Genomic DNA, 23,167 nt, shown 5'->3' on the forward strand with positions numbered 1-23,167 from the left:
TTCTACTCCTCCGCATTCAAGAGAAGATCCTGCGTTAACACAAACAAGGCAAACTGAAACTTAAAACTTGAACAAATAACTAATAAAAGCTTAATTTAGTCAAGTAGCTAATTTCTAAGTCTCCGGCAGCGGCGCCAAAAACTTGTTGGGACCAAACACACTCACGCAAGTATACGTGGTCGTCAAGTAATAAAGTAGTGGATAAAGTATCGTTCCCACGAAGACTTATGATTAACTTTTGACTAATTCAAACTCGAATAGCTTATCGATTCAAACTATTTCTGACAAAATATATAATTTTCTAAATTACTACCTAAAGGCTGTCAAGTAATGAATTGCTAAGAATCAAACACAATACTTAAATAGTTTTGAATAACAATCAATAGGATATAATATTCTAGGGTCACGGGTTATCTAACAATCATGTTGCATTCTTAGTTTAAAGTAACTAATTGATTTATCTGTATTGTTGATTCACAGGGTTGATATTACTCGTAAGCATCTGTCGAGGCCTTACTCGCCTATTCAAGCTAACTTAATACCTATATGTCTATGGAATTTAGTTTAACAAGAACGCATTTACAATTTATGTATTGCAACCGAGTAAGGCAATTAGGTATATGTCTATCCTAATTGCGAATCCGTTCCCCGATGCCCGGGTTTAAGAACTTACTCTATTTAATTCTATATGCAATCTAGAGTTCCCACTTTCGAGTTCAACTCTAGATTCGTAGATAGTATTTCACTGTTAGCTACTCAGCAAAATAATTTAAAACAGAATTAAATAAATAATCCAATATGATAAAATCAACTTCGTCAATTTAAACTTCAAACATCAACATTCATGTATACCCATGACCCTAGAACAATAGGGTTCTTAGCCACTCATGTTCATACAATCATCAAAAATTATATTTTTAAACATAAAATCAATGAATACTAGGAAAGGGATGGAAGAATTGATCAAATCCTCGCTTTTTAGTGTTTTGTGCCTCTCCTCTTCCTTTAAATCCATTCCTCTCTTCAAAAATAGGTTTAGGTTGGCTTTTATATGAGTTGGGGGCGTCTAGGGGTCGAAATAACCGAGTCCTAGTCAAAAAAAGGAAAATCCCCGTTGTGACCGTCCAGGCCAGCGTGGGGCGCTGGACCTGGCGCTCAAACTTCTTTGCTTCTGTAAAGTGCGCCACAGCGAGCGCCCCACGCTGGCTGTGGCGCTCAACTTCCATTTCTGCAATTTTGTTCCAGTTTCGCTCCAATTCGCGCCCTTTCGTCCCAAATTGCATCCGAATGATTCCTACACATAGAAATACCAAAATTTAGCACAAACAATCATATTAAACATCTCAAATCGTCGAGACGTGAACAAAATGTGAGGTGATATATACCAAAATATGCATTCATTAAGCCGATTATCAATCTTCTCAACTTATGGTTAGTTGTTATGCATTTCGATATGTTTACTGCATGCCTCTTGTTCTGTGATTGTAGATGCCTCAAATCATATGGTGTTTAGTTGGTATATGACAAAAAGAAATAAAAGAATTAAAGAGAAGATGAGAATCATGAGATGTAATAATATTTAAATTTTCAGCATCTCCAAACTAAATAGTAAGGCAATAAAGTTCTTACCTTAAATTAGCAAAATGGTTCATTTTTCATAATTAGTATCCTCAACAGAATAATATTCATTTTTTACTATAAATAGTACCAATTAACATGGCATTGCATAAGCAATTAGCAAAAAATATTAGAGCGTCACTTAGTTAATCAAAGATAATTACTAGATCATGGCTGCAAATTTTCCTCATGGTCTTTTCCTTTGGATTTTTGTAGCTTTTTGCTCGTGTTTGTTTAGATTTTCCTCTTGCCAACCAATTGGTTATTCACAAGCTGTTGCAACATTTTATAAAAATCCTACTAGTCCCGGGAGTGGTAATGTCTTAAAATGTCGTTTGTTTCTACTCTCTTTTTTCTTAAGATATATGAAGTAGCCTACTAGATTAAAATTAAATTAACCTACTTTAGATTTCAAATTCAATTTTGAAGATAAATCTTAGTAGTTCGATTGTTGGATATCTGAATTTTACATTGTTTGTAAGGGTTTGATTTGCATTTTGTAATGCGCTTATCAAGTTTCTCTTCCTTCCCCTTTATAATAAAAGGTATCTACAAATGGAATTTTGTAGACACCTGTTCACCGAAATGGCTTGATCAATATAGTCTTGATTTTTACATACTTCATTAATGATTATCGGGCTAAATGATTGAAAATATATTTTATTCTTACTATTTTGTTCTAGGTGGAGCATGTGGGCTCGAAAATGACGTAGCAAGCGCTTCCTACAATGCAATGATCACGGCCGGAAATCAAGCGCTTTTTAAGCAAGGTGCTGGATATGGTGCATGCTACCAGGTAGAGTGACTGGGATTCAATTGAATTTCCTTCTTCGGAAAGTTATATAACATAAATTGCGTAAACATAAATTTAAAATACATAAAATTTTAAATATCCTTATAAGAGAAAATATAGGTACAAATTTCAAATGTAACATTTTTAAACTTTTGGAATCCCCTTGATAGAATACCTGATTCTGCCACTGATCTTGTAAATTTACAATTTGTAGAACAACACATCTTATGTTGTATGAGATGACAAGAAAATAAAAATCTGAAATAAAAGAGATAATGTGAATGAATATTTTAGTTTCATGCATAAATGCATGACATCTCTAAAATATCGGCATTGTTTTTCAGGTGTTATGCACCCAAAATCAGAATCTGCATTGTTGAGGGAATCCAATAACATTAACCCTTACAGATGAGTACCTAGGAGCATGCAATAATGATCCAGTTCACTTTGATATAAGTGGAATTGCCTTTGAAAAATTGGCAAAGTCTAGCGAAGCTTCACAATTATATAACGCAGGAAGAATCTCGATTTTTTACCGAAGGTGAGTTATTTTACAAAAACTAAAAGTTACTTCATTTGTCCCATCTTATACGAAGGTTTTATATTTGGGGGGAGGGGGGGTAGGAAGCAATAAATTGATTTTTTTCCCCTCTTATTTTCCTTCCGAGGAACACTGCTAATGCATTAATTTTTTTTAATTTTTATTGAACCTTACAGGGTAGCATGCAATTACAACACAAATATCATATTTAAGGTGGACAAAGGTTCCAATCCTAATTTCTTCGCAGTTACATCTGAAGCAGTAGATGGGGATGGTGACCTTTCTTTAGTTGAAATCCAAACAAGCAATTCGAGTTGAGTACCAATGCAGCGAATGATTGGCGCAACTTGGAGTGTTGGCATGCAACCAAACACACAGAAACCTCCTTTTTCCCTTAGACTTACTTCAGAAACAAAGCAGAGTGTCACTGCCCCAAATGTCATTCCAAACGGTTGGCAACCAAGATCAATTTACAAATCAAATGTTAATTTTCCCAATAAACTATAGGCTGAAAATAATTAAAAAGGGAACAATACGAGGGTACGATGTAGATTGTTGAATACCATTTATTTACCTACCCTATCAAATATGATTAATAAAGTAAAAATACCTTCTTTAATTTATTTCGAATATGCGACTAATTCTATTTCATGCTTTTCTTTAGTTTAAGCTCTCTAACAAAATAAAAAATGGCTACCAAACGAGACAAAACTCAAATTGGTCACATACACTTGGAGAATTCTTGGATCCACGTGGCCAGAGAAATCAAACATTGAATGAAAGAAAACAAAGACAATTAGAGGGAAGAAAGAAAAAAATACAAACATTAACTAAAAAAAAGGAACAAAGAAAAAGCAAGTTTTTTTACATAATCTATTGATATTAAATTCCCTTCTTATTACACTTAAGAGGAGATTTATATTTTTGAATGCATAATCATTTAGTCTTAAGTTCCGCAATATGTTTCCAGATTTGTTTTCGAAATTACATCTTCAAAAAATGACCATTGAAACAAAAGTCTTAACTAAGAATCCAACACATTTCATATCTGGTAAAGGAGAACTGGTTGCCAATAAAAAAACTTAGATGAGTCTTGCACATGAGATTACCCCAGAACTATTTTAGATATCTAGAAAGAAAGTTGCTGGAAAATAAAAATCTATATTAATAATGTTACATCTTCCATGTAACGACCCTACAGGTCGTTTTGAGCATTTGCACTTCGCTCAATTGTTTGAGGGAATGAGTAGCTCCGTATGATGTATTATGACTTGTGTGAATCGTCGATTTTAGTTTTCAAGTTAATCGGAATCGATTTGAAAGAATGAATTTCACGATTTAAGCTTTAAGTTGGAAAAGATAACCAAGTTTGACTTTTGTGAATTTGAGCCCGGAACGAAGTTTTGAGGGCTCCGTTAGGTCCGGATGGTGATTTTGGACTTGGGCGTAAGCCCGAGGTTTGCATTTGGATATTTCTAGAACGATTCGGCGCTAATTGGCGAAAGTTAGAAATTTGAAGATTTAGGAAATCCATAAGTTTGACCGGGAGTTGACTTTGTGGATATAGGGTTCAGATTGCGGTTCCGGAAATTGGAATAGCTTAGTTATGTTATTTGGGACTTGTGTGCCAAATTTGAGTTCATTGAGTTGATTTGCTATGTTTTGGCGCGAGTTTCAGAAGTTGAAAGTTCAAAGTTCATTTAAGTTTGATTTGAGGTGTGATTCGTCGTTTCGATGTTGCTATGTATGATTTGAGACCTCGAGTAGGTCCGTATTATGTTATGGAACCTGTTGGTATATTCGGACGGGTCCTAAGGGGATCGGGTGAGTTTCGGACGGGGTTCAGATCGTTTGGAGCCTTGTTGAAGTTGATGAAGTTTTTGGTTACTGATGTCATCGCACCTGCGCATTAAGGACCGCAGGTGCGTGCTCACAAAAGCGTGAAGCTGGTCGCAGAAGTGACATGGGGAAAGCTGGCTGGGGAGGCATCGCAGAAGCGGTTCTACAGTCGCAGAAGCGCGATCGCAAGTGCGACACTGGTCATCGCAGAAGCGGCCACTAGTGGCCAAGGCTGTCTTACAGGTGCGTGACTTTGTTCCGCAGAAGCGAAGGTCGCAGGTGCGACCTACTGTCCGTAAAAGCGAAAAGGATTGGGCAGAAGCTTTAAGTTCGAGGGTTTGGTCATTTTAGCTTATTTAGAGCAATGAAGCTCGGGTTGAAACAATTTTTAGGCGATTTGCATCACAAGGATTGGAGTAAGTATTTTATACTCGGTTTTGATTATATTTCCTAATTCTATCTTCGTTTTTGGCATTTGGATTATGAATTGTAAAGAGAAATTGGGGGTTTTAGTCTAAAATTTCATAAAATGATTTTTTGAGTTTTGAACATCGATTTGGGGTCGGATTTGAATGAAACTAGTATGGTTGTACTCGTAATTTAATGGGTTGTCGGATTTTATAAGTTTCGTCGAGTTCCGAGGCATAGACCCGGGTTGGACTTTTGGATTGATTTTGGGCTTTTGATTAAAGATTTGACCTTTATCGATTGTGTTTATTACCTATGGCATTATTTGATGTATTTGAGTTGCTTTTGGCTAGTTTCGAGCCGTTCGGAGGTCGGTACGCATGTGATGGTATTTTTGGAGCATCGTTTGGCTTGCTCGGTATTGGATTTGGATCGTTCGAGGTATGTAACACTTCTAAATTTGGTGCTGAGGGTATGAAGCCTCAAATTAAGTGCCATGTGAGTGATGTTGAGGTGACTCGCATTCTAGGTGACGGGCGTGTGAGCGTGCACCATATAAATTATGATTTAGTCGATTCTATGGAACTGTGTAGCTATTTTATCTGAACATTTTTACTGTACTCTATGTATTAGAAGACTTGAGTTGCAGTTCATACCAAAAATCATGTGTAGGCTATATGTTGGTACTATTAGGACCCACAATGGTCGTTATTTGTTGTTGAGTTATTTGCTTTATTGCAGTTATGTGCTCAATCGCATTCATCATTTCATATCATATCTCAGTCTTTATTATCGTATATTATCACATCTCGTATCATTGATTTGGGTTGTTTAGCATGAGTATTGTGCGCCCGAGAGACTGGAGAGATTGATGACTGAGTGAGGCCAAGGGCATGTTGTGAGTGTTATTTATGGGATCGGGCTGCACACCGTAACAAGTTTTATTAATTCATGCCAGGATTTATCTTATTATAGCGTTTGGGATGGATCGGCCCCTCCAGAGTTTGCACACACACAGTGGGCACAATTGTTAGCAATCATTTACATTTTGGATGGATCTGCCATGGTTTATTTGCATCTAGGTTCATTTACATTGGGCTATATTTGCCCTGGTTTATTTGCATCTTTGGGCTGGATCTGCCTTGGTTGATTTGCATTTGGACTGGATTTGCCCTGTACAGTACTGAGTGACTAAGTGTGCTGAGTATTGAGTATGATGAGTGAGAATACGAGACAGTGAGATGGAGTACACTGAGAGGGTGAGTACACGAGTTCATCATTGAGATGCATTGCATTTGACATGCGTACTTGAGATATATGCATAGAGATGCATTTCCTTCTGCTACCCGGCTTTGGCGGCATTCATGATTTCACCTATATATTTACATGTAGGCATAGAGATGTATTTTCTTTATGCTATATGAAAATGAAACATCTTATTTATTGTTAAAAGATTTTTAGGAAAAATCACGATTTTCAAACTTATTCATATGCTTTTGGTGCTTTCGGTGAACGTTTTGGGATTTACTGTTATACTTGAAAAGCATGCCTATCTTTCCGTAACTGTGAACCAGCTGAATTATACTTGGTTTATTTGTATGTGGGCTGGATCTGCCCTGTACAATACTGAGTGACTGAGTGTGCTCAGTATTGAGCACGATGAGTGAGAGTACAAGACAGTGAGATGGAGTACTCTGAGAGGGTGAGTACATGAGTTCATCATTGACATGCATTGCATTTGACATGCGTACTTGAGATACATGTATAGTTATGCATTTCCTTCTGCTACCAGACTTTGGTGACATTCATGATTTCACCTGTATTTAGACATGTAGGCATAAAGATGTATTTTCCTCATGTTATCTGAAAATGAAACATCTTATTTATTGTTGAAAGGTTTTTGGGAAAAATCACAGTTTTCAAACTTATTCATATATTTTTGAGGTTTTCGGTGAAAGATTTGGGATCGACTGTTATACTTGAAAAACTGTGATGACCCAAAAGGTCATCTTATATTTTAGAACTCGAATCTGCGCTCTTAAGCCTTAAAAATCTCATTTTATCCTTCTCGATTTGCGTGCATAGTCTGGGCATATTTCCGAAAAGCTTTCATGTTGAAAATTGATGAAAATAAGAATGTGTGTCTTAAAAGTTGATTTTTGTTGACTTCGGTCAACATTTTTGATAAACGGGCCCGGATCCGTATTTTTACAATCCCGGTGGGTCCGTATCGAATAATGGGACCTGGGCGTATGCCCGAAATCGAATTCGGAGGTCCCTAGCACAAGTTATGAATTTTTGATGAAAATTTAAAGTCTGAAAATTCATTATTTTTAAGAATTGATTGATGTTTGACCTTGTTAGTGTCGGGTCCGTATTTTAGTTCTGGAGCCCGGTACAGGTTTATTATGATATTTAAAACTTGTCTGTGAAATTTGGTGAGAAACAGAGTTGATTTGACATGATTCGGACGCCCAGTTGAGAAGATATAAATTTTAAAGTGCTCTTGAGAATTTCATTTGATTTGGTGCTAAATTCGTAGTTCTAGGTGTTATTTTGGCGATTTGATGGCGTGGGCAAGTTCGTATGATGTATTTAGACTTGTGTTCATGTTTGGTTTGGAGCCCCAAGGGCTCGGGTGAGTTTTGGGCAGGCCACGGGATGTTTTGGACTTTGAAAATCTGGTATTTTGCTGCAGCAGGTGTTCTCGCAGGTCCTTCTTCGCGTTCGCGAAGGTATTCTCGCAAACGCGAAGAGTAAACTGGGCAGCTGAAGTTTTCTTCTTCGTGAACGCAAAGGCTTGGTCGTGAACGCGAAGCGATGGGGGCATTATCCTTCGCGAACACGACCAGCTCCTCGCGAACGCGTAGTGTTAGGCATACCCGGGGGAGGGTTGGTCGTTCCTTCATCGCGAACGCGAGCAATGTCTCACGAACGCGAAGGCCAGAGGGAGTAACCATCACGAATGTGAGCAGGGTCTCGCGAACGCGAAGGCTTGGCAGCCAATACCCTTCGCAAACGCGACAGTGGCCTCGTGAACGCGATGCACACTGTCGCCCAGTGCATAAAACAGAATCAAACACGGGTTTAAGTCATTTCTTCAACATTTTTCAAGAATCAAACGGGTAGAAGCGATTTTCAAGAGTCATTTTCTTCCCCAAAGTATTGGTAAGTGATTCTAAACTATTTTCTTTCAATTATCCATTACATTTCTTGAATTATCTACCTAAAATCTAGAGTTTTCATGGTAGAATTAGGGGTTAGGGTAGAAACTAGGAATTTCGGAAATTTGGGAATTTAGACCTCAATTTGAGGTCGGATTCCAAAACTAATTATATATTCGGGCTCGGGGGAGAATGGGTAAATGGATTTTGGTCCGAACCTCGGGTTTTGACTAAGCGGGCCCGGGATCGATTTTTTGACTTTTTGGAGGAAAATTTGGAAAATTTAATTTATGCAATATAATTGATTTCTTTAGCAATATTTGATATTATTGAGTCATTTTTGAATAGATACGAGTGGTTTGGAGGTGAATTCCAAAGAAAAAGCCGTGATTGAGAATTAAGTGGCTTTCAGAGCGAGGTAGGTGTCGTGTCTAACTTTGGCTTGAGGGAATAGGTATTATGTGTTTCTTTGCTACGTGTTTGGTTATTAAATACGATGTATAGGTGAGGTAACAAGCATCTATGCGTCGTTGTCGAGTCATAGCATGCGAGTGATATTCTATTCTTGTCTATTTTGTAGCCTTAAATTCTACTATTCATGCTTAGCGGGTTATTTGAAATGTTAGGTGACTTATATCTAGTTTCACTGAGATTTGGTAACTTTCGAATATTGATTCAAGGTTGAGGTTACATTGTGCTATTGATTATGGGTAAAATACTGGTTTCTTTGTGATACTCCTATCTATCCGTTGTTATTGATTCTGTGATTTGTGAGGAGGAGTGTAAAGCACGAAGGGTGATGCCGTTCATGCATTATTTATATTGTGAGTAAGAGTGTAAAGCACGAAGGGTGATGCCGTGTATATTATGAGAGGTTTAATTCACGAAGGGTGATGCCGTGCCGTTCTATTTATTTATTTATTTATTTGGCGAGGTTGAGAGTAAAAGCACGAAGGGTGATGCCGTGCCATTCTATTTATTTATTTGGCGAGGCTAAGAGTAAAAGTACGAAGGGTGATGCTGTGCCATTCTATTTATTTATTTGGTGAGGTTGAGAGTAAAAGCACGAAGGGTGATGCCGCGCAGTTTTCCTTTGCTGTTTTATTTGCTCAATTTTTTAAGGATTTTCGGTTTAATTCTTTCTTTTAATTATTCTCACTCTTTATATTGTATCCCCCCACTGTTTCTCCCCTTCCCATTATTTCTGCGTTATTTCTTTATTTACTGTTGTTGCCACTAGCATGATTATACTGTTCAGGATATGTGGGTGTCTTGTCCTAGCCTCGTCACTACTTCGCCGAGGTTAGGCTCGACACTTACCAGTACATGGGGTCGGTTGTACTGATACTGCACTCTGCACTTTCTGTGCAGATTTTGGTACCGGCACAGGTTGATCGAGATTTTTCTATTGGTCCGCTGTCCAGAGACTCAAGGTAGATCTGTCGGCGTTCACAGACCTTAAAGCCCCCGTCTATCTTTTATGTCCTACTATTTTCTTTTATTCAAACAGTTGTATTTCTTTCAGATTATTACTTGTAGTAAATTTTAGTGAATTGTGACTCCAGATCCGGGTGGTAGTAATTAATACAGTTTTATAATATTCTGCACTTATTATATTTCATCTTAGTTAATTATTGTTATTTACTGAATGGAAATAAGGAATTGGCTTAAAGATTCTCTAACGTTGGCTTGCCTAGCAAGTGAAATGTTAGGCGCCATCACAGTCCCGTCGGTGGAAAATTCTGGGTCATGACAGTTGGTATCAAAGCACTAGGTTGCCTAGGTCTCACGATTCACGAGCAAGCTTAGTAGAGTCTGGAGGATCGGTACGGAGACGTCTGTGCTTATCTTCTAGAGGCTATGAAGTTTAGGAACAAGTTTCACTTCTATTCTTCTCTGTCGTGCGATTTTGCTTTCTCAATACTGATTGAACTCTTCTACTCTTATTCTCTCGTAGATGGCGAGAAAACGTACCGCTTCCTCAGCTGAGCAGCAGCCAAAGCCTCAAGTGGCAGCTTCTACGTGGGGCAGAGGTCGAGGCCGAGGCAGGGGCAAGGCTCAGTCTAGAGCCCGAGCAACAGCCCCAGTAGTGGAGCCTCAAATAGAGCTTGACGAGGAGGTTCCAGCCCAGACTGTTCCTACCGGACCATCTCAGGTTCCGGAGGGGTTCATTGCCACCGCAGTACTTCAGGACGCTTTAGTCCGTTTGGTGGGCCATATGGATAGTGTGGCCTAGACTGGCGCATTTCCCATGGCACCAGCAGTCTCTCAGGCTGGAGGAGGAGCCCAGACTCCCACCACTCTTGCTCCGAAGTAGATAGCTCCCCAATATCAGGCTCCAACAGCTCATCCAGTCGGATTAGTTCAGCCGATTATTGCGGCACAGGTCGGAGATGGGCCAGCTATGTCTTCTGAGGCTTTCTGGAGATTGGACAGGTTTATCAAGATCTTTCGGTTCACTTCAGTGGTGCTCCTTCAGAGGATCCCCAGGAGTATCTTGACAACTGTCACGAGGTCCTACGAAACATGGGTATAGTGGAGACCAATGGGGTCAATTTTGCTGCATTTCAGATGACTAGTTCCGCCAAGAAATAGTGGAGAGATTACTTGTTGACCAGACCAGCTGGGTCGTCTGCTCTTACTTGGGACCAGTTCTCTCAGCTCTTCATAGAGAAGTTTCTTCCTATCACATTGAGAGAGGAGCATCACTGTCAGTTTGAGCGTCTCCAGCAGGTCAGTATGACTGTTACTCAGTATGAGACCCGTTTTGTGGATTTGGCCCGTCATGCTATTCTTCTGCTTCCCACCGAGGGAGAGAGGGTGAGGAGTTTTATTGATGGAGTTGCTCAGCCTATCAGATTGTAGATGGCTAAGGAGATTGGGAGTGAGATTTATTTTCAGGCGGCTGCTAATGTCGCCAGACGAGTCAAAATGGTTCTTACTCAGGGAAGTCAGGGGTCTGACAAGCGACCTCGTCATTCCGGTGAGTTCAGCAGTGCCTCGTCTAGAGGCAGGAGTACTTTTGGTAGAGGCCATCCTCCCAGGCCGTTTCATTCAGTGCTCCAGGCATCCCACGATGCCTCAGGTGGTCGTGGCCCTCAGATGCATTATTCTGACCAGCTAGCCTACAGTACACCACCAACTCTTATTAGTGCACCTCCACTCCAGATTTATCAGGGTGGTTATTCAGGTCGACAGGGTCAGTTTCAGGGTCTGCAGTCATAACAGCCGAGGTTATGTTATACTTATGGTGATCCGAGACACATTGCTAGATTTTGCCCTAGGGCAACAGGTAGCTCACAGCATCAGAGTTCTCATGCCATAGTTCCGGCACCAGAGGTAGAGGCCAGACTGTTAGAGTTGGAGGTCATGCCGTTAGAGGTGGAGACCAGCCAGTTAGAGGCTGTCCCAATGACGTAGTTCAGGGTGGTGGGGCCCAGCCTCGATTTTATGCTTTCCCAGCCAGGCTTGAGGCTGAGTCATCTGACGATGTTATCACAGGTACTGTTTCAGTTTGCTGTAGAGATGCTTCAGTTCTATTTGATCCGGAATCTACTTATTCCTATGTGTCATCCTATTTTGCTTCCTATTTGGTTGTGCCCCGTGATTCTTTGAGTGCTCTTGTGTATGTGTCCACACCAGTGGGAGATGCTATTGTTGTAGATTGTATTTATCGTTCGTGTGTGGTCACCATTGTGAGTCTTGAGACTCGTGTAGATCTTCTACTTCTCAACATGGTTGATTTTGATGTCATACTGGGTATGGATTGGCTGTCACCTTATCATGCTATATTAGATTGTCATGCCAAGACGGTGACCTTAGCCTTGCAGGGGTTTCCTCAATTAGAGTGGAGAGGGAATCTTGGCCATTCTGCCAGTAGGGTTATCTCTTATGTGAAGGCTCGGCATATGGTCGAGAAGGGGTGTCTAGCTTATTTGGCTTATATCCGCGATTCTAGTGCGGAGGTTCCTTCCATGGATTTAGTGCCAGTTGTTCGTGAGTTTCCAGAGGTGTTTCCTGCAGACCTGCAAGGGATACCACCCGACAGGGATGCTGATTTCTGCATTGCCGGGCACTCAGCCTATTTCCATTCTGTCATACTGCATGGCCCCGCCAGAGTTGAAAGAATTGAAGGAGCAGTTGCAAGATTTTCTTGATAAGGGCTTCATTAGACCTAGTGTCTCGCCCTGGGGTGCACCTGTGTTGTTTGTGAAGAAGAAAGATGGATCGATGAGGATGTGTATAGATTATCGGTAGTTGAACAAAGTCACCATCAAGAACAAGTATCCATTGCCGAGGATTGATGATTTATTTGATCAGCTTCAGGGTGCCAAGGTGTTTTCAAAGATTGATTTGAGATATGGCTACCATCAGTTGAGGATTAGGGCATCTGATGTTCCTAAGACAGCTTTTCGAACTCGGTATGGGCATTATGAGTTTCTAGTGATGTCATTTGGGCTGACAAATGCCCCAACAACATTCATGGATTTGATGAACCGGGTGTTCAAACCCTACTTGGATTCCTTTGTGGTTGTGTTTATTGATGATATCTTGATCTACTCCCACAGTCGAGAGGAGCATGAGCAGCACCTTCGGATCATTCTTCAGACTCTGAAAGACAGCCAGTTATATGCTAAGTTCTCAAAATGCGAGTTTTTGTTGAGTTCAGTTGCTTTCTTGGGTCACGTTGTATCAGTAGAGGGTATTCAGGTGGATCCTAAGAATATTGAGGCAGTTCAGAACTGGCCTAGACTCTCATCAGCTACTGAGATCCGTAGTTTCCTGGGTTTGTCGGGCTATTACTGTTGATTTGTGGAGGGGTTTTCATCCATAGCAGCCCCGTTGACCAGATTGACCCAGAAGGGTGCCCCGTTCAGGTAGTCAGATGAGTGTGAAGAGAGCTTTCTTAAGCTCAAGACTGCTTTGACTACGGCACCGGTATTGGTGTTACCCACAAGTTCAGGATCTTATATAGTATATTTTGACGCATCCCGTATTAGTCTGGGTGCGGTATTGATGCAGGGTAGCAAGGTTATTGCATATGCTTCGCGGAAACTGAAGGTTAACGAGAAGAATTACCTTGTTCATGATCTAGAGCTGGCAACCATTGTTCACGCGTTGAAGATTTGGAGGAACTATCTTTACGGCGTGCCATGTGAGGTATTCACTGATCATCGGAGCTTGTAGTATTTGTTCAAGCAGAAGGAACTCAATTTGAGGCAGCGAAGGTGGTTGGAGCTATTGAAAGACTATGATATCACCATATTATATCATCCCGGGAAAGCCAATGTGGTGGCCGATGCTTTGAGTAGAAAATCAGCTAGTATGGGTAGCCTTGCATATATTCCAGTTAGTGAGAGACCGCTTGCATTGGATGTTCAGGCCTTGGCCAACCAGTTCGTGAGGTTGGATGTTTCTGAGCCCAGCCGTGTTCTAGCTTGTACAGTTACTTGGTCTTCTTTGTTTGAGCGCATCAGAGATCGGCAGGATGACGATCCTCATTTACTTATCCTTAGAGACACAGTGTGGCACGGTGGTGCCAAGCAGGTTACTGTTGGAGATGATGAAGTTTTGAGGATGCAGGGCCGTATTTGTGTGCCTAATGTGGATGGACTTCGTGAGTTGATTCTTGAGGAGGCCCACAGTTCCTGATATTCTATTCATCCTGGTGCCGCCAAGATGTATCAGGACTTGCGACAGCATTATTAGTGGAGGAGGATGAAGAAAGATATAGTTGCTTACGTGGCTCAGTGCTTGAATTGTCAGCAGGTGAAATATGAGCATCAGAGACCCGGTAGTTTGCTTCAGCAGATGGAGATTCCTGAGTGGAAGTGGGAGCGTATCACTATGGACTTTGTTGTTTGACTCCCACAGACTCAGAGGAAGTTCGACGCCGTATGGGTTATTGTGGATAGGCTGACTAAGTCAGCGTACTTCATTCCTATGGCAGTTACCTATTCCTCGGAGCGGTTAGCAGAGATTTATATTCGGTAGATCGTCCGTCTTCACGGTGTGCCCATGTCTATCATTTCTAATCAAGGTACGCAGTTTACCTTGCACTTTTGGAGGGGAGTACAACGTGAGTTGGGTACACGGGTTGAGTTGAGCACAGCATTCCATCCTCAGACGGACGGGCAGTCCGAGCGTACTATTCAGATCTTGGAGGATATGCTCCTTGCTTGTGTTATAGACTTTGGAGGTTCTTGGGATCAGTTCTTGCCCCTTGCAGCGTTCGCCTACAACAACATCTACCAGTCGAGTATTCAGATGGCTCCCTATGAGGCATTATATGGTAGGTGGTGCCGGTCGCCAGTTGGGTGGTTCGATCCGGGAGAGGCTCGGTTGTTAGGCATAGACTTAGTACAAGATGCCTTGGATAAGGTCAAGATTATTCAGGATCGACTTCGCACAGCTCAGTCCAGGCAGAAGAGTTATGATGACCATAGAGTTTGTGATGTTGCATTCATGGTCGGAGAGAGAGTGTTACTTCGGGTATCACCCATGAAGGGTGTAATGAGGTTCGGAAAGAAGGGCAAGTTGAGCCCTAGGTATATCGTGGGAGATGTGGCTTACAGGCTTGCGTTGCCACCTAGTTTAGCCGCTGTTCATCCGATATTCCATGTGTCCGTGCTTCGAATGTATCACGGCGATCCGTCCCATGTGTTAGATTTCAGCTCTTTCCAGTTGGACAAGGATTTGACTTACGAGGAGGAGCCGGTGGCAATTCTAGCCCGACAAGTTTGCCAGTTGAGATCAAAGAGTTACCCTTCAGTTCGAGTGCAGTGGAGAGGTCAGCCTATTGAGGCAGCTACTTGGGAGTCCGAGTCCGATAAGCAGAGTAGATATTCCCACTTTTTCACCAGCCCAGGTACTTTTCTATGTCCGTTCGAGGACGAATGGTTGTTTTAGAGGTGGAGAATGTGATGACCCAAAAGGTCATCTTATGTTTTAGAACTCGAATCTGCGCTCTTAAGCCTTAAAAATGCCATTTTTACCCTTCTCGATTTGCGTGCATAGTCCGGGCATATTTCCGGAAAGCTTTCATGTTGAAAATTGATGAAAATAAGAATTTATGCCTTAAAAGTTGATTTTTGTTGGTTTCGGTCAATATTTTTTGTAAACGGGCCCGGATCCATATTTTGACGGTCCTGGTGGGTCCGTATCGAATAATGGGACCTGAGCGTATGCCCGGAATCAAATTCGGAGGTCCCTAGCCTATGTTATGAATTTTTGATGAAAATTAAAAATCTAAAAATTAATTATTTTTAAGAATTGATTGATGTTTGGCATTGTTAGTGATGGGTCTGTATTCTGGTTCCGAAGCCCGGTGCAGGTTCATTATGATATTTAAGACTTGTCTGTAAAATTTGGTGAGAAACGGAGTTGATTTGACGTGATTCGGACGTCCAGTTGAGAAGATATGAATTTTAAAGTGTTCTTGAGAATTTCATTTGATTTGGGGCTAAATTCGTAGTTCTAAGTATTATTGTGCCGATTTGATCACGCGAACAAGTTTGTATATTATTTTTAGACTTGTGTGCATGTTTAGTTTGGAGCTCCGAGGGCTCGGGCGGGTTTTGGGTAGGCCACAAGATGTTTTGTACTTTGAAAATTTGGTATTTTGCTGCAGCAGGTGTTCTGGCAGGTCCTTCTTCGCGTTCGCGAAGGTATTGTCGCGAACACGAAGAGTAAACTGGGCAGCTGAAGTTTTCTTCTTCACGAACGCGAAGGCTTGGTCGTGAACGCGAAGCGATGGGGGCATTATCCTTCACGAACGCGACCAGCTACTTGCGAACGCATAGTGTTAGGCACACCCGGGGGAGGGTTGGTCGTTCCTTCAGCGCGAACGCGAAGGCCAGGGGGAAGTAACCATCGCGAACGCAAGAAGGGTCTCACGAACGCGAAGGCTTGGCAGCCAATACCCTTTGCGAACGCAATGCACACTGTCGCCCAGTGCATAAAACAGAATCAAACAGGGGTTTAAGCCATTTCTTCAACATTTTTCAAGAACCAAACGGGTAGAGGCAATTTTCAAGAGTCATTTTCTTCCACAAAGTATTGGTAAGTGATTCTAAACCATTTTCTTTCAATTACCCATTATATTTCTTGAATTATCAACCTAAAATCTAGAGTTTTCATGGTAGAATTAGGGGTTAGGGTAGAAACTAGAAATTTCGAAAATTTGGGGATTTAGACCTTAATTTGAGGTCGGATTCCAAAACCAATTATATATTCGGGCTCGGAAGTGAATGGGTAAATGGATTTTGGTCCGAACCTCGAGTTTTGACCAAGCGGGCCCGGGGTCGATTTTTTGACTTTTTGGAGGAAAATTTGGGAAATTTAATTTATGCAATATAATTGATTTCTTTAGCAATATTTGATATTATTGAGTCATTTTTGAATAGATACGAGTGGTTTGGAGGTGAAATGCACCCGCAATTTACAACATATTTATTTTTTATTATTATTAGAAGTTGTGGTCGGGTCACATATAATGCACACCCGAATTGGGGATTATGTATCATGACTATGCCACGGGAACCGTACCCATAGTCACGATGATTTATTATTAATCGCGCCTAAAGCAAGCTACGATATTCATAAATTATTTTTTCTACTTTGAGATTATTGCAAGGTCATGAATTATGGATATGGAGTTGTGGAAGAAATGACATATGAGTTCAACACATTCTTAATAAGTTGACAACATTGTTACTCTTATCGGATTGCATCAAACAAAAATCGACCATTAGGCATATTATCTCAAATTAAAACTTCACATGCCCAAATTCTTTTTTTTAATTAAATTAACTTGACATCCCCAAAAATATCACCCAATCAACTTTTAACATAATAATGAAATACAGAAAATCCAACAATGGATATCTAAACTAAAGCTCGAAGAAGACGCTTTGACTTAATGTACAAGCATATGCATAACAATTGTTGTGACCTCATGTGAAAATTTCTTATCAAGAGAATCAATGAGGCAATATTAAGCAAAGAAACATTAAACATTCAAAATAATCAATTTGCTCAAAACACTTAAATCAACAACATAAGGGCCAGCGTTCATATATTTAAAAAGTATGAAGTTAACCATGGAATTGAAAAAGTAAGGAAAGAAATGGATTGCACCTTAAGGATCAAAACTTTTTATTAATTTAAAAGTAATACTCCAGCCACGTACATGATAGTTAAGACGAATCGGCAACTAAACTCAATCAAACGACCACGAAACGCGCCAGAGAAAACTCGAACGGAACCTCTCGAAATTTGCAAACGGTCGTTGACTTTTAATGGAGGCTTCAAGGAATTGTTTTGGTGAGTTTCATGATGGTTTCATGGCTGCTTCCAGTTGTCAAGTGACTGGTCTGCTATGGTGTGGGTTTTTGACAAAGAAAGCGTGAAGAGGGAGATCAAATGTTTGCTCTACGATGCTCAATTCTAGGACTGCTCTTAGGGTTTTTCTATTCTATAACTGAGTGAGGTTATATATGGGTACATGTGCGTATTTGAAGCCCAAGAAAATCAGTGTGTTTTTGTGAGATCACGGGAGAGAGATTGCATTTTCTGCTAATTAGCATGTGCTCTCTAGATAGATAAGGACGAGTGATCTTGGAGAGTAAACTAGCTAGGAGTTTTTGTGAGAGAATATTCTTGGGGAATCAAAGTTTGTTAGCTGAGGTGATGTGGATAAAAATTGGTACGAAAATATGTGCCTGTAACGTGCTTGTGAAAGATGGAATGAGTGGAGTCCTTTTTTGGAATTGGCATAGTGCGGGTGAGGCATTAAATAAAAATTCTAATGCAAAGTGGGTGCCTGTGAGTTAACGTAAATGATTTTTCTTTCAGGAAAAGACAAAATTTCAAGAAGTAGACTTGCTTGCTTACTTATTAAAATAAAAATATATTATTTGTGATTTTTCTTTTTTGTAAATTAGAACAAAATTAACACTCTAAAAATGTGAATCTTTTGTTAGTTTTTAATTTTTTTAAATAAAACCTATAAAAGATAAAATAAGTGCGAAAATATGTAGACTAAACCTAAAATATATTTACATACTAAACAATGTTGAACTATTCAAATATATTAAAAAATTAGGTGCTCACAGCTGCCCCAGCAGAGTCGCCAGAGCTGTCACACCTCTTTTTTTCCGAGGGTATAATGGGAGTTTTTCCAATTAAAGTGACATTGTTCGAAATGAAATTATTTATTTGATAAGAGTCGCCACTTAGAATAATTTATGGTGTCCCAAGTCACCGATTTATTTTAAATCCCAAATCGAGAAAATTGACTCTTAGTTATGGTCTGCGAACACAGAAGGCCGTGTAAGGAATGCTGTTAACCCGGGAGAAGGTGTGAGGCACCCTCGAATTCCGTGGTTCTGCATGGTCGCTGACCTATTAATAATTGGCCTAATTATCTAATTTAATACATATTTTAGACCTATTGTGTATTTTTGCCTTTTAAATCGCTTTTAGTATTAATTAAATACTTTTAGTGTTTATGGAATTTGTTTGAACAAGTCGCGATGCCGCGCACTCGTTTGTTTTTGTACACATTGCGAATCGCGCCACGTGAAACGCAATCGCGATTTACAATATGTTACTTTTTTATTATTATTAAAAGTTGTGGTCGGGTCACATAAAATGCACACCCGAATTGGGGATTATGTATCATGACTGTGCCATGGGAACCGTACCCATAGTCACGATGATTCATTATTAATCGCGCCTAAAGCAAGCTACGATATTCATGAATTATTTTTCCTACTTTGAGATTATTGTGAGGTCATGAATTATGGATATGGAGTTGTGGAGGAAATGGCATATGAGTTCTACACATTCTTAATAAGTTGAAAACATTGTTACTATTATCGGATTGGATCAAACGAAAATCGACCATTAGGCATATTATCTCAAATTAAAACTTTACATGCCCAAATTCTTTTTCTTAAAATCAACTTGACAGCCCCAAAAATATTACCCAATCAACTTTTAACATAATAATGAAATACAGAAAATCCAACAATGGATATCTAAACTAAAGTTCGAAGAAGACATTTTGACTTAATGTACAAGCATATGCATAACAATTGCTGTGACCTCATGTTAAAATTCCTTATCAAGAGAATCAGTGAGGCAATATTAAGCAAAGAAACATTAAACATTCAAAATAATCAATTTGCTCAAAACACTTAAATCAACAACATAAGGACCAACGTTCATATTATTTAAAAAGTATGAAGTTAACCAAGGAATTGAAACAATAAGGAAAGAAAGGGATTGCACCTTAAGGATCGAAACTTTGTATTAATTTAAAAGTAAAACTCCAGCCACGTACATGATAGTTAAGACAAATCGGCAACTAAACTCAACCAAACGACCATGACCACGCTGGAGAAAACTTGAACAGAACCTCTCAAAATTTGCAAACGGTCGTCGACTTTTAATGGAGGCTTCAAGGAGTTGTTTCATTAAGTTTCATGATGGTTTCATGGCTGCTTCCGGTTGTCAAGGGACTGGTCTGCTATGGTGTGGGTTTTTGATGAAGAAAGCGTGAAGAGGGAGATCAATTGTTTACTCTACGACGCTTAATTCTAGGACTGCTCTTAGGGTTTTTCTATTCTGTGATTGAGTGAGGTTATATATGGGTACAGGTGCGTGTTTGAAGCCCAAGAAAATCAGTGTATTTTTGTGAGATCACGTGAGAGAGATTGTATTTCCTGCTAATTAGCATATGCTCTCTAGATAGATAAAGTTGAGTGATCTTGGAGAGCAAGCTAGCTGGGAATATTTGTGAGAGAATATTGTTGGGGAATCAAAGTTTGTTAGCTGAGGTGATGTGGATAAAAATTGGTACGAAAATATGTGCCTGTAAGGTGCTTGTGAAAGATGGAATGAGTGGAGTCCTTTTTTGGAATTGGCATAGTGCGAGTGAGGTATTAAATAAAAATTCTAATGCAAAGTGGGTGCCTGTGAGTTAACGTAAATGACTTTTATTTTAGGAAAAGACAAAATTCCAAGAGGTAGAGTTGCTCGCTTACTTATTAAAAGAAAAATATATTATTTGTGATTTCGTTTTTTTGTAAATTAGAATAAAATTAACACTCTAAAAATGTGAATCTTTTGTTAGTTTTTAATTTTCTTAAATCAGACCTATAAAATATAAAATAAGAGCTAAAATATGTAGACTAAACTTAAAATATATTTTCATACTAAAAAGTGATGAACTATTTAAATATAGTAAAAAATTAGGAGCTCACAACTGCCCCTCTTTGCTTGGAAACTTGTAGAATTTTCAGGCAAAGACAAGATGAGCCATGTGACTAATTTTGACCAACTCTTTATTCAAAAAGGAAAAATAAACAAAGGAAAGGGTGCAACCGAGTCCTGGTTTTGGACAGCCTACATATCCCGGGTTATAAGGGAATCAGGTCGTGTGTAGTTCAGAAGTAAATGAAGTGATGGAATGTGATACGATGAGGAGAGAGTCGAGTGAGGTACCGTTCCGTCTAGGTTCCGGCCTGCAGTCCTGTTATTACATCTAAATCAAAATCTAAAAGAACTAAACAAGCCTATCAGCTATGAGTTACAAGATTCCTATCTATAAGTCTTCTGAAGCATGATCTTGAGTCTTGAATGGTTCTTCATGCAGACTTTTAGTTTGAACCTTGATGCTTGCTAGCTGCAGGTGCTGATTCATTCTTCCACGGCTTCTTCGGATAAAGACCGGACATGTAGTGCTCGTGACTTCAACCATCTCTTGAGCAGTTCACATATTTCATCTGCTTCTATATTTTGGATTCACTTCTTTTTTACCTTTTCTTTTATTCTAGATTGAGACTTCTGTTTTTGGTCATCTTGGATTGTCGACTCGCATTCTTGAGGCGAGCTTTTGCTACTTCTAAGTTGAATTAAATTCTAAAATGACTTCCCTCGTTCTCCAGGTGGGCGCCTACTACTGACTTGAAATTTGAAGTAACTCTGAAATGAATTCCCCCGTTCTCCAGGTGGGCTCCGGATGCTTCTTCAACTTGAAAATTGAAAGTTAACCCTGTTCTTCAGGTGGGCTCATGATGCCTCTCTGACTTGAAATTGTAAGCTGAAAGCTGCCCTGTTCTTCAGGCGAGCTCCTGATGCTTCTTGAACTTGAAAATTGAAAGTTGACCCTGTTCTTCAGGCGAGCTCCTGATGCCTCTCTTACTTGAAATTGTAAACTGAAAATTGACCTTGTTCTTCAGGCAGGCTCCTGATGCCTCTCTAACTTGAACTTGAAAATTGAAAATTGATTTTGTTCTTCAGGTAGGCTCTTGATGCTTCGCTAACTTCAACTTGAAATGTAAAATTGACCCTGCTCTTCAGGCGGGCTCCTAATGCCTCTCTAACTTGAACTTGAAAATTGAAAGTTGACCGTGTTCTTCAGGCGAGCTCCTGATGCCTCTTGAATTTGAAAATTGGAAGTTGACCCTGTTCTTCAGGCGGGCTCGTGCTACTTCTCTGATTTGAACTTAAAACCAATTTCTGAAATATTGACCATCATTCTCCAGGTGAGTGCCTGCAATGACTTGAAACTTAAAATGAATTCCCTCATTCTCCAGGTGGGCGCCTGCTAATGACTTGAACTTGAAATAAATTCGCTCATTCTCCAGGTGGGCGCCTGCCAATGACTTGAACTTGAAATAAATTTCCTCATTCTCCAAGTGGGCACCTGCCAATGACTTAAAAATTGAAATAAATTCCCTCATTTTTCAGGTGGGAACCTGCCACTGACTTAATACTTGCAATAAATTTCCTCATTCTCCAGGTGGGCGCCTGCTACTACAGCAAAACGGAAACAACAAAAGAAACTTTTTTCTGCCCCAGTTTACACTAGGAAGATTTGGGAGTTATTAGCAGAACTATAAATCACCTATGCTATTAATGAAGGATGCAATGATGAGAGTAAAATTGAAGACTCGACTAGGATGTACGTCTCCTGTGAGTAAAACTAAGAAAATTTTGACTAACAAATGTGTCTACTAAAAAAACCCTGAATGACCCAGACTAGGCAGTGCGTCTCCTAGGTGTGAAACTTGAATGAACCAAACTAAAAAGTGTGTCTCCTAAAAAGTATAACCTGAAAGACCCAGACTAGGAAGTTCATCTCCTAGGGGTAAAACCTCAGTGACTCAAACATAAAAGACCAAAACTAGGAAGTGCGTCTCCTAGGGATGAAATCGCAATTTAGGAAGTGCGTCTCCTAAAAGTATAACCTGAAATTCTCAAACTAAGAAGTGCATCTCCTAGGGGTAAAACCTCAGTGACTCAAACTTAAAAGATCCAAACTAGGAAGTGCGTCTCTTAGGGGTGAAATCATAATTTAGGAAGTGCGTCGCCTAAAAGTATAACCTAAAATTCTCAGACTAGGAAGTGTGTCTCCTAAAAGTGGGATTGGGCTTGAGGATACTACAAAGTAAGCTTGACTAAACTAAAACCTGCCCCCTTTTCTTTTTAAAATCCAGACTTCCCCCTTTTTTAAAAAAAAAATTATTATCCTAGGAGAAAATTCATCAGACTATGTTTTCGTATCTTAGGAGAAAAGTTCATTAGACTAAGACGTTTATCCTAGGAGAAAGTTCCTTAGACTAGGTTTTTTTTTTCTTTTATTTTTTGGTATCTTAGGAGAAAGATTCATCAGACTAAGATTTCTGTCCTAGGAGAAAGTTCATCAGAATAGGTCTTCTATCTTAGGAGAAAAATTCATCAGACTAAGATTTCGATCCTAGGAGAAAATTCATTAGACTAGGTCCCCCTTTTTTT

The 23,167-nt window shown here is 39.8% G+C and overlaps 2 long non-coding RNA genes across 4 annotated transcripts in view; one reads left to right on the forward strand and one right to left on the reverse strand.

Annotated features, from left to right (window-relative positions):
- Positions 1-23,167, forward strand: part of LOC138906515 (uncharacterized) — a 150,936-nt gene that overhangs the window by 127,279 nt on the left and 490 nt on the right. For all 3 annotated transcript variants that reach the window (XR_011413933.1, XR_011413932.1, XR_011413931.1), the window contains one exon: positions 22,997-23,153. This is a non-coding gene — a long non-coding RNA (uncharacterized lncRNA). The remainder of the gene's footprint in view (positions 1-22,996; positions 23,154-23,167) is intronic.
- LOC138906517 (uncharacterized) overlaps positions 20,811-23,167 on the reverse strand; it is a 264,345-nt gene continuing 261,988 nt past the window's right edge. Inside the window, exon 3 of the long non-coding RNA XR_011413934.1 lies at positions 20,811-23,086. This is a non-coding gene — a long non-coding RNA (uncharacterized lncRNA). The remainder of the gene's footprint in view (positions 23,087-23,167) is intronic.

This window comes from Nicotiana tomentosiformis, chromosome 2, assembly GCF_000390325.3.
Source record: "Nicotiana tomentosiformis chromosome 2, ASM39032v3, whole genome shotgun sequence".
Lineage (NCBI taxonomy): Eukaryota > Viridiplantae > Streptophyta > Magnoliopsida > Solanales > Solanaceae > Nicotiana > Nicotiana tomentosiformis.